The 12,386-nt window shown below is 35.5% G+C and overlaps 1 protein-coding gene across 3 annotated transcripts in view; it reads right to left on the reverse strand.

Moving 5' to 3' along the window:
• Nucleotides 1-12,386, reverse strand: part of LOC127866791 (uncharacterized) — a 48,628-nt gene that overhangs the window by 17,943 nt on the left and 18,299 nt on the right. Inside the window, exon 1 of one of the 3 annotated variants that reach the window (XM_052407601.1) lies at nt 1,589-1,736. The exons of 1 other annotated variant lie outside the window; for it this stretch is intronic. The gene's annotated coding sequence lies outside the window, so the exon portion shown is untranslated. Of the gene's footprint in view, nt 1-1,588; nt 1,737-12,386 lie in introns of those variants that run through there. One more of the 3 variants, XM_052407599.1, reaches the window with a different exon arrangement.

The following is a 12,386-nucleotide window of genomic DNA, read 5'->3' on the forward strand; positions in this document are numbered from 1 at the left end:
TGCCTACAAACCTGCACGACCCGTTCGATGGTAAGTTGTGTAACCGGTATCTCCATTAGCTTTTCACTACACTTTGTGTCATTCACGCCATTAATGATCATGTCACATATTAACCCTTCTTTTTGTTCCCCATATTGACAGTGTTCGGCCTTTCTTTTTAATTCCGAAATGTAATCCATTATTGACAGGTTACCACGCTTTGTGTTGAGGAACTCTTGTCTTTTAATGTTACGGTAATTATGCACTCCGAAATGTCTGTCAAATTTTGTGAAAACTGTTTCTAGATGGTATTTATCCTCGGCTGGCACTGCCGCGATTCCAGCATCCTGATTGGCAACAACTTCCGGCGCCCACGCGAACGAATCGTAAATTTTTACGCACTCTCTCGCCATGTTGGCAAGTAGGACACCAACCTTTCTTTTTCCAGGCTTGTCGTCCAGACCTAGCGCGTCCAAATGAATTATGAAGTCCCGTTTGTAGTCTTCCCAACTTGATGCACTTTCTGACGGGTTAAATTCCGGTAATGGCCTGATTCCCTTCGAAGCCATTTCGCTGTTGTATAAAATGAACCTTTAACAACAGATTTGCAACGTACGATTGTCATGCAATCGCCTGATTGCGCCGATTTTTAATAGATTTCTGACACCATGTAATAACTCTGTACTCGTCGGTGGGTAACTCACAACTGGCTTTATTCATAGATTCACATATATATATAAATCTCAATACAAGTAACTCATGACTGCATGCTTTAACAAGACAATACGAGTTGTGTCCCTTACATTACAATACATGACAATAGTGTTCTCTACTGTCATTTTATCGAACATATGCAAAGTTTTGAATTAGATACCCGTTTAAGGTTTTAACTCTTACACGCATATCTCTTATGATGATGTGTCCTACAATATATATTTGCCCGAGTTAAACTATTTTTGAATATGTACTTTTCTTTGGTAAGCCAGTTCAAATAAACTAGTATCATTACTGGTGCAATAAGAAACTATTTATCTTGCCATAAATCGTTTCAATGCTTTTCCAATACCCAACTTCCTATCATGTTACCCATGCGCATAAACCGTGAAGTGAGTTTATAATGGTAAATGCAAAGCAAGCCAATGAATTGTCTACATTTAACAATCTCAATTTAAATGTGTGTAGTACGTACATGTAGATACGACTGTACATTATTGTTATTGCATGTTGTAATGATCTTCACTCGATCTCCATACATTTGCCATGGTGTAAACTCAATAATAACACAAATGTATATAAACACTAAAATCAGTTTGTTACTAAGGGCGAGTAATGCGTCACGATACTAATAAAGCTAAACAACGATTTAAAAATTAACGTTAAATTAAACCTCGACATCAAGTTTTAAAATCCATTTTGTTTGGATGGTGTTAAGACAGATTATGTGTTGCTCTTTTTTTTTGCAGACAGACTATTAAAAGAAAACACATTTTTACAAGTAAAGCAATGTTTTATCAAGGTGTAACAAGTCGTAATACAAAAAAGGTTAAATGCCAATGTAATATATACAATAACAAAGGGATACAATTTACACCAACAAAAGTGTAGGTACCTGACTACATCTGTTTTATTCTAAGTCCCAAATCAATGATCACATACTATTTTTTATATAAATGCAGTTTTGCGATTAATAAAACCCATTATATTGACGATTTATGTTTCGTTATTTTCCTGTGCAGTTTCGATTTCAAAAGAGGAAGTGAGTTGAATTAATGTTAAGGTTACATCGCACGAAACATCAACAGAACATAACCTTATTCAGAGTCGAGAAATTAAATAACATTGTATACGAAAAATGAAGCAAATGTTTTACTTTTTAGTAGCACTGAAAACTTTGTAAAAAAATTTGGTTTAAAAAAGACACACACGGATATTACGGTCAGAATTAGTAACGATTCGCCACATATTTGTCTAAATTGTTGATAAATCTTTATCGCGGGTCTGGGAAACGAGTAAATGGGTTATTTTCATATAATACTCCCGATTTCAACAAAAAGGTTTGATATGTTGTTTCTTTAACAGTATTACAATGATACTGTTATCTCGCGAATTCTCTATCTCCCTTCCTCCCTCCCAACCTCACTACATACAGAGTGGGTAATCACGCGATAGTCAAGATGGGACATCCATGCCGAGACGTGTTGTTAGCGTTTATTTCGTATTACGTTTCGCTTTATATCACTTTACTTCCCGCACATTTTCTTAGTAAAGCTTAACTTCGGTTATCCCGCTAAAAAAAAATCGCAGCAAGTAAATTCGAGATAAAGTTCTAGGCCAAGGAAACGAACTTGAGAGCGTTTCAATAAGCCCGAGGCTTTCTAAGCCGCGATTCGAGCTCATATAAATAGGTTTTACATATTTTTTCGCGGGAATGTGGTCCAGTTAATCAAATTTGATGATCATATCATGAGACGTTATTAATTTTTTATGGGCCACTTAAACATGTGAAATAGTTATTTAACAGCTTTAATATCTTTCTGTTCATGCATTATGCATTACTAAACACATGAATTCCTCAAACGCTCTGTTGAGATCGAGGTTCTAAATTGGTGACGATTTGAACTGGTTACCTTTTTTATGTCCGCGCTAGACCCGGATTCAAACAGAGCCTATATATTTGTAAGATAAACAATCGAACCAACATTAATCATGATTGAGTAGTAAATGTAAGCTTTAGAGGATAACACGTAATTTTAAATTTTCACCAGGTTACTTATTTAAGACGCATTGGGCAAACATAAACCTGGGCCAAGATATTATCTGGGTCAATATTACTATTTTGACCAAGTTTCATTAAGACTGATTATACATTTGACAGCTAGAGTGGAAAAGCGGTGTATATTAGATTTGACCTTCTCACATAGTTTTTAAAAGCATGTGATCAACTTTCGAATAAGGCCTAAATATAGTAAAGACAAGGGCTGTTTGTAAAACATGCATGCCCCCCATATGGGTTGTCCGTTGTAGTGGTACCCATTGTGTGAATACGTTTTTTGTCACTGTGACCTTGACCTTTGACCTAGTGACCTAAAAATCAATAGGGGTCATCTGTGAGTCACGATCAATGTACCTATGAAGTGTCATGATCCTAGGCAAAAGCGTTCTTGAGTTATCATCCGAAAATCATTTTACTATTTCGGGTCACCGTGACCTTGACCTTTGACCTTGTGACCTCAAAATCAATAGGGGTCATCTGCGAGTCATGATCAATCTACCTGTGAAGTTTCATGATCCTAGGCATATGCGTTCTTGAGTTATCATCCGAAAACCATTTTACTATTTTGGGTCACCGTGACCTTGACCTTTGACCTAGTGACCTCAAAATAAATAGGGGTCATCTGCGAGTCATGATCAATCTACCCATGAAGTTTCATGATCCTAGGCGTATGCATTCATGAGTTATCATCCGGAAACCATTTTACTATTTCGGGTCACCGTGACCTTGACCTTTGACCTAGTGACCTCAAAATCAATAGGGGTCATCTGCGAGTCATGCTCAATCTACCCATGAAGTTTCATGATCCTTGGCGTATGCGTTCTTGAGTTATCATTCAAAAACCATTTTACTATTTCGGGTCACCGTGACCTTGACCTATGACCTAGTGACCTCAAAATCAATAGGGGTCATCTGCGAGTCATGATCAATGTATCTATGAAGTTTCATGATCCTAGGCCCAAGCGTTCTTGAGTTATCGTCTGACAACCACCTGGTGGACGGACTGACAGACCGACCGACATGAGCAAAGCAATATACCCCCTCTTCTTCGAAGGGGGGCATAATAAAAAATATGACCAAGTGTTATCAAGATTGAGTCTCAATTATTACATCTGGCGTGGTTATAATCGTTAGCTAAATATGATCGTGTTACCTGGATTGGACGCAGGTGACCTTGATTTAAACTCGGCATAGACATTGTCAACATTAACATTTTGTCCAAGTTTAAACAATATTTAGCATAAAGATTGACTCTGTGGTGGTTCCAATGTTTTTCAACGATTTCACAAGTTGAACTCATTTTCGAACGCGCGTGATCCAAAGTTTATCTCGACTTGTCAAAAGAAACATTCTTACCAAGCATCAAGATTAAGACATGTGCGGCCTCTATAGTGGTCTCAATATATTCTTTTTATTTGACCTACTGTCTGTACGTACGTGGACCCGAGTCGAACTAGACATAGATATTGTCACGAGAAACATTATTACTAATTTTCATCAAGATAAGTCATCAATGTTACCTCAAGAGTGGTGACAATGTTTATATAATATTTTTCCTGGCGACGTTATATTTTGACGCACTTGATCAAGATTTGAAAAAGCCTAGATATTGTCAAGATAAACATTTCGATAAGGTTTCCTCAAGATTAGTTGACCACCACGTCGGATAATTGCTAAAATACCAGATATATTTTTATAAATAAAGCTCAAAGTTGTTAATATGTTGCATGAAGCGTATGTAGATTTAGCAAATAAGTTTAAACACATTATTTTTAAAGCACATTCGCGTAGTTACTTAAGTGTATTCTACTGTCATTTTATCGAAGACCTGCCAAGTCGTTAACTAGATATTGTTGAAGGTTTTTACTCTTACACTTATAATAACTTTTTTGCTGGTATGTTTGATTATATATTCTTGCCATAATTGATGTATTGTTGAATTATTGTAAAATATGTACTTGTCTTCGGTAAGCCAGTCTAAATCAACTACTATCGTAACTGGTTCAATAAGAAACCATTGACATCAATTGTCGTCAATCGTGTTTTGCCAATACCCCAAATTCTGTCATGTTACTCATTCTCATACACCATGAAGTTAGCTTATGGTGGTAAATGCAAAGCAAGTGTTAATGATCTACGTTTTAACATCTCAATGCCATTGTTTGAAGTACGTAGATTCAATTGTAAATTATTATTATTGCATGTTGTTATCTCAACACTATTGGTGTAAACATAATTATAACATTAATGCAGTAAAACTCTTCAGTCAGTTTATAAGCCAAGGCGAGGTAAATGTAGAGATACTCATTAAGGCCACAATTAAAATATTGTTGGTTTGCCCTTTACCGACCCTAGATTTTACAGGTGGGTAGGTAGGTAGGAATTTTTTTATATTTTATTTTAGAAATTATATTTTTAATACACTAATAGTCTATGAATATTTATAACACTGGTATTAAAGCACTGTTGCAGCGTAAGAAGTCCTATGTAGCTTAACCATATCTTGTTTGCTGTTTTCTTGCATATATTAATAGAAAATGCATGCTTGTGTGTTATTACATCAAATATGTGTTCAATAAATGATGTTAATTGCTCTGAATGTAAATAAAATATCTACAATAAAGAAAACATCAATAACACTTATTGTAAAAAGATATTTATAAATTATGATATGCCAATGTAATTGTATCAACTATCATGCATGGGTTTTGGTTACTTCGGTTTGCAGTAAGTATAAAACTAATTAAAATCAGTTTTCACTTGAATGAATGAATGAACAGTAAAGCAAACCGTTTAAGAAGCTATAGAAATCATTTGGCTGACTGTGACAACCAAATTTAAACAAAATAAATCGTTTTAATTTTTCATCTAAGTTCTAACTTCAGGTTTAAAGCGAAAGTAGATTAACATGTGCAAATATTTACTTCATTTGAAAACTGTTATCCATTTCAAACTAAAATCTTCCGTTAAATAATAATAAAAACAAAATGTTCAAAGCACAAGAGATGCTGTGCTTTTAATTTGTTTAGATCGTATTCACAATTGAACAGAAGTTTACATGTTGACCTTCACTGAAGATTAACACTGTCCGCAATTTTCATGATTTTAATTGTTTTGACAGGAAGCGAAAATCTCTTCTATTTCCTGTGCAAAACAATTTTAAAAGCTCGTAAATTAATTTCTATTTACTGGAAATAGTTATTAAATTTATTTTTAAACCATATGTGATATGAAACCATGCATGACATGTCTTAAAAAAAATAATTTGAAATCGGAACCACATGTACTCTATTGTTTTAAACAAAATGGCGGACTAAGTTGACAGTTTATAGACGCTTGCATAACTGCGCACCTCCTATTATTCCAAAATATTGACTACAGTATAGTGTCATTCACAGCTGTTGATAATGACTCCTAACACTTCCCATATACATTTGGTTTAAAATCATATCTCGCAATATTAAACGCTTAATTACAACAACCAGTTTTGAAAAAGGTCGCACATTATGACATACATCAACCTTTACAACAATAATTGTTGTGCAGACACCTTTTTTTAAACAGAAGATTACTCCACGAGGTCGGATATTCACGTAAAAACAGTCATTTAATGAGCGAACGCATGCAATACATCATAAAGTCCATATATAATTAAGAGCGGTGTACTGTGAAACCATTTAAATTCGACAGCACAAAATTTCGCCATTTTTATAACAAGATGTGTTTATGAAACACAATGTCCCCCTATATGATGTTTGACATTGTAGGATGACCTTGACCTTGTGAAGGATGACCTTGACCTTTCACCACTCAAAATGTGCAGCTCCATGAGATACACATGCATGCCAAATATCAAGTTGCTATCTTCAATATTGCAAAAGTATTCATAAAATAAGCGATCTGGGCCACATATATTTGACCTCTGACCTTGAAGGATGACCTTGACCTTTCACCACTCAAAATGAGCAGCTCCATGAGATGCACATGCATGCCAAATATCAAGTTGCTATCTTCAATATTGCAAAAGTATTCATACAAGAGCACCGCCTTGCGGGTGCAGACCGCTCATCTATTTTCTTTTTAAAGGTGAAGGGACTCTCATTTTCAATCACAAAGGAGGGAGGGGTGGAGTGAAGAGGGGTGTATAGTGTGGGTGTGTGGACATTAATTACATTATTTTCCAAAAATGCGAAAAAAAGAATGCAAAAAAAACAAAAAAAAACATAGGGGGGGGGGGGGGTATTCTAGGGTGCGATGGTTGGACGGTATTTCAAACATAAAACATAAAATAATAAAAATAAATATTTGTGTTTTTTAACCGTTAAAAAAAATTGAAATTTGGGGGGGGGGGGGGGTATAGTGTGAGGGTGTGGTGGTCATTTGTAAGATGACCTTAAAAAAAAAATTAGGGGGGGATTCGGGTGGGGGGGAGGGGGGGTGTGGAATTCTTTGGTGCGAAGGATGACGGTATTTCAAACATAAAATAATAAAAATAAATATTTGTGCTTTTTAACCGTTTCAAAAAAAAAATAATTTGGGGGGGGGGGGGTGGGGGGGGTGGGGGGGGGGGGGGTATAGTGTGAGTGTGTGGTGGAAATTTGTGAGATGATCTTAAAAAAAACAAAAAAAAAAAAACAACATGAGATGCACATGCATGCCAAATATCAAGTTGCTATCTTCAATATTGCAAAAGTATTTATAAAATAAGCGATTTGGGCCACATATATTTGACCTCTGACCTTGAAGGATGACCTTGACCTTTCACCACTAGAAATGTGCAGCTCCATGAGATACACATGCATGCCAAATATCAAGTTGCTATCTTCAATATTGCAAAAGTATTCATAAAATAAGCGATTTTGGCCACATATATTTGACCTCTGACCTTGAAGGATGACCTTGACCTTGACCTTTCACCACTCAAAATGTGCAGCTCCATGAGATACACATGCACGCCAAATATCAAGTTGCTATCTTCAATATTGCAAAAGTATTCATAAAATAAGCGATTTTGGCCACATATATTTGACCTCTGACCTTGAAGGATGACCTTGACCTTGACCTTTCACCACTCAAAATGTGCAGCTTCATGAGATACACATGCATGCCAAATATGAAGTTGCTATCTTCAATATAGCAAAAGTTATTGCAAAATGTTAAAGTTGGCGCAAACAGACCAACAGACCAACGTACAGACCAACAGACAGACAGACAGGGCAAAAACAATATGTCCCCCACTACTATAGTGGGGGACATAAAAATGACGATTTCGTCAGCACATAAATTCGCCGATTTCTGATTTTGAATTTTAAAAAAATTCGTCAGTCAATATCCGATTTGTGTGTAATACATATTCGCGATCAATCGCAGTTGCGAAAATTCGTGGTACGAATGCGGGAACACACTTGAGAATCACTGCAGGAGGTGGTGCCTGTTTGTCACATGCCAATTAACTAGTCTTTTGTTATCAAGGGACAGTAATGGACCCTCATAATATATGCCTTTCATACGTTCATTGTTATGATTAGCGGACAAGTGGGATCGAATAACCGTTAACGAGTGTTTGTAACAACCAAGCCAAATGCCAATTAGTCTTATTCTATTATTATAATTGCCATACTGATAACAATTTTATTAAAATGCTGTCGATACTGTTTTAAAACTGTTTGTGTTATACAAAAGGGGTTCCAGATTGTTAAGTGTTTTTTTTTCAAATAAAATGCTTTTTTATTCTGATATCAACATTAAAATTATAAACTCTATGTGTGTGTTTGTTCTTAAAAAGTAAACTACCGGTATATAAATCAATAATGTCAATAATTTAAAAATAAATAATTTGATACATATAAAATAGTAATAAGTGTGGTTAAACGCAAACAATAAAACAACAAACAGCAATTAAAATAATCTTTATTTATTTGTGATAAATACGCATGTTGATCACACATCGTCATCTTTTCATTTGGTTTATTGTTTTTCATCGGCATTCGCTGCGTGATGGCTAATATGCAACACCCCTGAAAAACACAATGCACCTAATGGGTAATAAAGTTATAAACAATTAGCGCTAATTCATTACCATTCTACATAAACGAAGTCAACGCATTCGATACAGCTGTACTGCACACGCGTTTTAAAGAAGTGTAACGTGTCAGTTAAGTACCTTGTGTAATCAACATCCCTTTGTGTCAAAACCGGATTAATCTTGATTACGAAACAGCAGTGAATGTGTGCATGGATTATGTTGGAATTTAATGCCTCATGTCTACGGTAAAGTTTTAAAATATTGTTCAACTTAGTGTTTGTTTTTGTTCATACATAGAGCATGATTGTTCGTTAGGATCTTAAATTCGCCGATCGGTCGACTGACGAAATTTATGAAAATTAATTCCCGACGATTAATAATGGTTTCACAGTATTCGTTATTGAACACATTCCTCATAATTAAGCACAATATATTTAAAGAATATACTTTTTTCTCGTCGATGATAGAAGCTTGTCACCGTTCGCCAACCAATTTCACTCCTCTGCACTTAACCTACTGCAAGATGGCTAAACTTGTCGAACGTTCGCTTCGCACGTACACCACTTTGACGGTTGGGATTGGTGGAATGTTTAAGACTTCCTACTCAAAGATCCTAGTAACAAGTGGGCTGTAAGCGAAATAAACAATACAGCCTTGTGCGTTCCGGCCGTTGTACCATTTACGCCCTTAGTCTTAATTGAAATGACAAGTGATACTTGAAAAAAATTGCGATTGCTATAAAGCGGCCCGTACATGTGTAGAAACCGCGCTCTATGAAACGGTTTTATTGAATGTGCGTGAAGTGTCGTCCCAGATTAGCTTGTGCGGTACCCTTCGTGTGTGTTTAAATGCCTGTAACTTAGTATGAGTTTGAATAGATTTTAACAGAATTAATTTGTGATTACAGGTTTTCAAGTTATAATGTTAAACAAAAATTTGCACATTCATCATAATTTTCATTCTATTTGTCTTTATTGTAAAATATCTGTTTAAAAGCGGGTGCTGTTAAGTGTACATTAGCTTTTTGCACAAAATGAAATTGATATCTACCCATGGGTTTGTGTGGGTTTGTGTTCGAGAGTGCAGTAAATTTCATGGAATGAATACTGGGTATATAGATAATTTATAGAATGTAAAGAACTTAAAAAGCCGATTTAAATGAAAGTATATGCTAGATATTTTATACGGGTTCTAAGATATCACATTACACTGAAACATTTTACTGTGAGTGCTTCAAACTTTTCATTCACTTGGTGACTTTTATTAAAATTTGTAAGCAAACAAATACAACACCAATTTCACAATTTAAGTAAAAAAACGACGCGACTTTTCCCAATCTGAAAGGCCCCGGCCCTGTTCTCGAAATGGTGAAGAATTAAAAAAAAACATTTCTAACTTAGCCAAGTGACTTGCGGAAGTAAGTTAACGATGGACAATTTAAGAAACATATACTTCGTTAAAATGAAAGCAATTTAAAACATGTGTGTTCCCATACTGCTCGTCGGGTCCAAGAAATATATACAAATCATCCCAAAAAAATAAAATGCTGTAAGCTATAGATCCCTCAATTACGTATTTGCTGAGTGTTCTTATGTCATTTGCGAGTTTTAATTTGGGTGAATACATTCATATTGAACTGTTCAGTACGACTAAAGTTATAGTCAAACATATACATTTTCGTGTAAATAGAAATAAGTGCGGATACTTTGTTAGCGGTGTAAGGGCCTCAGCAAAAATATATGTTAGTAAAAATAAATAGTTTGTACATGAAGAAACATCTGTTTGGACTTCGGACCATTTTAAAGGGACCTGTTCACGTTTTGATAAATTGAAAAAAATGAAACATAAAATGTTTCAGATTTGGAAATGTTCGTTGTAGTTTTTTTTTTAAGAAAACAGTAAGACGAGAGTTGCCTTCAAAATGAACAAAAGGAATCCGTGTTTATTCAAGTACATCCACGGTTTTCTCGAACCATTGTTGTGTTAGCAGATGTGTTAAATACTTTACTTCAATGAACATGCAATTTGTCAATATTATTCAACACGCCTCATAAGAAAATTAGTGAAGCTGTGAAGGGCATCGTTTTAGGCCTTTTGAGATGCAAATGTAGTTACAAATGAACTAAAATGATGGACCATGCTATTTCTTTGGGAAGTATTCGGAATATTCGACATGACGCTACTGTATAGCGCGGAACAACGAACAAGGGAACAGTAAACTACATCATTGGGCATGTTGTGAAAGCAAAACTACGGAAGAAGTTCAAGGCTCATCAGCTCAACATGGCACAGATTCAGAAGCGCAGGGCCAGGTCTTGGAAGCTATATATCTAAAGCTTAAATGCGGCAAGTGGAGAGATTTTGCTACATCTGAAGAGCGATGTTTTATCTTGGTGGAAGTTATGGAAGAAGAAGAGTATGTTATGTCAGAATGGGAGAAAACGTTGGCGATAAACTGAAGTTTGTAAAACGTGATGCGTTTGCCCGTGGCTTCATGGCGTGTGCTGCTTTATCGTCCAGAGGTAAATCAGTGATCAGAATAATTCCCAAAGGGACCAAGGTAAACTCAGAATACTATATCAATAAAGTTCTGAAACAATTTATACAAAAGGATGTACCGAGACTCTTTCCGGAGGATAAACACGTCATGACGTTCCATCAGGACAGTGCATCTAGCCACAATTTTAAACACTGTTTTCAAAAAAAAATATCAAAACATTTAGTTCATAACACCCGAAGAATGGACTTAAGTCTCTAGATGCGGCCCAAATGGATTTTGGTATATGGGGATACTAAAACGACGCTTACAGAATCGACACGTAAACTCACTTTCTGGTCTAAAAAGAGCTCTGAAGGACGAATGGCGCAAATTGGAACAAACAACCATCAACAAGACGTTGAAATCTTGGCCAAAGCGTTGCAGGATAATTTACAATTGCCATGAATCTCATATTGAGCATTTGTTGCAAAAAAATGTATTTAGATTACAAATTATTCATACTTTTGTTTTGTTCGTCATGAAATTGGGCACCTCTCGTACTGAACATTTATGATGCCCTTAAATATCCATTATATGCATCTTTTGGCGATTTAAAAACCTGAAATTTATAAAGAGTTACAAACGCGATACGATTGAATAATTTGGAAAGTTAAATTGATATCGTTATATTTGGTGACATTACGAGGAATGCTTATACAAAATATAAAATATGCCATGAACTATATCAGCATGGATGAAGGAGTGGTTAAAGCGCTAGGCGTTTACTCCAAGTGTCAGTGGTTCGGGTCCAGGTAAGGATTTTTGTTTTATACGGGAGCTCTTTAGTTCCGATGTTTACATTTATCAATTTAAAGCATTTAATTACAAACTTCAAATCAGGTCAAAAATCAGTAAACAAGCCCCTTTAATATATACAGATTTATCATATCCGTTTTATGCGGCGGCCACTAAAAAACGGAAACCGTCGCTTGCTGAAACAATAACATTATTGTCCTTAATTCATGACTCACTGTTCTTTTTCCACGAATGGTGTATGTTTAGTTTGGTTTTGGAATAGTTTGCAGACGAATAAACTGCACGATGCTGAGTGTTTATATCGTTATTCAAAA

This window comes from Dreissena polymorpha, chromosome 2, assembly GCF_020536995.1.
Source record: "Dreissena polymorpha isolate Duluth1 chromosome 2, UMN_Dpol_1.0, whole genome shotgun sequence".
Lineage (NCBI taxonomy): Eukaryota > Metazoa > Mollusca > Bivalvia > Myida > Dreissenidae > Dreissena > Dreissena polymorpha.